This window comes from Staurois parvus, unplaced genomic scaffold (assembly GCF_062004578.1).
Source record: "Staurois parvus isolate SC_StPar_1 unplaced genomic scaffold, SC_StPar_1.0 ptg000102l, whole genome shotgun sequence".
Classification (NCBI taxonomy): domain Eukaryota; kingdom Metazoa; phylum Chordata; class Amphibia; order Anura; family Ranidae; genus Staurois; species Staurois parvus.
Genome location: NW_028317898.1, coordinates 919,470 through 921,761, shown reverse-complemented (window position 1 = coordinate 921,761; position 2,292 = coordinate 919,470). Strand labels below are relative to the sequence as shown.

General features: G+C 40.1%; 1 non-coding gene across 1 annotated transcript; it reads right to left on the bottom strand.

Annotated features, from left to right (window-relative positions):
- Positions 1-1,421: 1,421 nt before the first annotated feature.
- On the bottom strand, positions 1,422-1,487 carry LOC149467731 (small nucleolar RNA SNORD82). Its single transcript, XR_016311868.1, has one exon. It is a non-coding gene; the product is annotated as a small nucleolar RNA SNORD82 (small nucleolar RNA).
- Between the last annotated feature and the right edge of the window lie 805 nt (positions 1,488-2,292).

The following is a 2,292-nucleotide window of genomic DNA, read 5'->3' as shown; positions in this document are numbered from 1 at the left end:
TTAATGGTTGGTGTTCTAACCAATCACACGCGCAGCGCCATGGCAACTGCAGAACAGACGCTAAAGCTGGCCATACATTACACAACTTTCCTATTCAATTTCCTTTAGATTTACCTTCAACTAAGACACGCAAGAGCCTTCCTGACTGCATACAAACTGAAAGTTTAGGTTTGACCGCATATGTTTTGGAAAATCTAAAGGAAATTGACACTTGCAGACCTAATACTACTGACAAGAGAAAACTCAATTGAAATTTTCTTGACACTTGTACCCCAGAAGGGCCATTATATTGCTAGGTGAGAATTCTCAGATTTTCTCAACTGGAATGCACACAGCCAATATGGATTTCCTGACATTTTCGTTAATCTCTGCATCTGGATATGCATAGTACACGACAAAGGTCTATAGGTGCCAGAAAACCAAGAGTCCAGCATACATCCAGCGCCCCGAATAACGTTTTCTAAACACATCACTTCCAGAGCCAATTTTTTAAAATTTTGTGCACATTTGTACATAAAAATGCACATGAAACCCTGAAAATATTTTAAGAAGGTAAAAAAAAATTTTAATGTATGAACTTTTTTTTTTTTAAATATTTTCAGCAAAAAACTAATAAAAACAAATGCTCAATTTCCTGGTAAAGTATAAAAAAAAAAAAAAAAGTAGTGTCACCATGGTGACACTCCACTCCTAGAGTGACAGTATGTAAAAAAACAAATATAAAAAAATAAAATAGTTAAAAAATGATGAAATATATATTTGCAAAATTTTATAAGAAAAACACTTTTTTTTCAAAATTTTTGGACTTTCATTTACATAGCAAAAAAAATAAAAATCCCAGTGGTGAATAAATACCATCAAAACAAAGCTTTATCTGTCTAAAAAAAAGGCTAAAAAATTCATATGGGTACAGTGTTGCATGACCGCGCAATTGTCATTCAAAGTGTGATAGCACTGAAAGCTGAAGATTGGCCTGGACCAGGAAGGGGGTAAAAGTGTCCAGACTTGAAGTGGTTAAATATGGCAATGCAGTTAAGTAGAGCAAAAAGGCTTTTTTCCCTTTTTAAATATGTTGGATAGAAGAGGAGAGGGTTCCATTTATTGACCATCTGTGTCAGAGAATTCCCTTCACTTCCTTCAATGTTGCCTCAACATGAAGAGGAGATATCTTTCCAATGTGAAGGATATCCTCTCAGACAGTTGTCACAGGAAAACGTGCCCCCATTAGAAAAAGGTCTCCTGCATTCATGTTTTGGTGGCAACAAAATGTTGAATCTTTACAACGGGGACACAGACGGCAAAAAAAAAAAAAAAAAAATCTGACAAAAGGTTTTCTTTCATTACACAAGTAAAAAAAAAATAAAAGTTCCAGTAAAAAGAGATCTCCATTGCATGTTAAAAACAAAGTTATCACATTTATGGCACATCAGCAAACATCAGTCATCAAAGATCAGTATTAAGTCCCAAAATTGTTCATCATTTGTGCCAACAATTCACAAGACAGCAGGCAGCTTACCCTCCTCTTCAGACTCCTCCTTTACAGCTTTCTTCCCTTGAGGCATTTTGGCAGGAGCTTTCTTGGCAACAGGTTTTTTCTCTTCTTCAGATTCATCTAAAGAATAGAATTCCATTAACACACCAAAGCAAATTTCAGTGACACCATCTCTCTATTAGATATCTAGTATTGTAAGAGTGGGAGGAGCCATCCACTATGTCCATGTCTCCTTTCCCTGTAATCCCAGGGCGTTGCCATGGAAACAGAGGTGACCAGGAAGTAGAAAAGAGGGCAGCCTGTCACTTCAGGTGTCCTCAACCCACAGAGCGCCGCCTCTTTCTCTATGATTTGCCTCCTGTTCTCCTCCCCCTAGGTGGAGACCCGCCCCTTCCATCACGGCAGATGAGGATTCTGATCCCGCCTCTTCTCCGCCCCCTCGAAGACTTCTACACCATACTCCTCCCCCCAGGCGGAGTTTCGGTCTTTTCCCCACTCTCATTTAGAGAGGTACCACGCCCCCACATTTATGGAGGTGAAAGCCACCCCCTCTAAAAAGTTCAATGGGAGGACATAGAGATGCCGCCCCAAAGCTTTGTCGCCCCGCCCCCATGCTCTGATGCCACGCCCCCGTTTTCTGAGTGGTAGGTGGCAAAGTCCCCGCCCCTCTCATTTGCATAAATGTTGCAGAGGATTGTGGGTATGTCGGTGTGTGATCCGGGGATGGGGGCTGAGCGGTTGTGTGTAATGTATGAGTACGGTATTCGGTGTAGGAGGTATACATTATTAATAATAATACA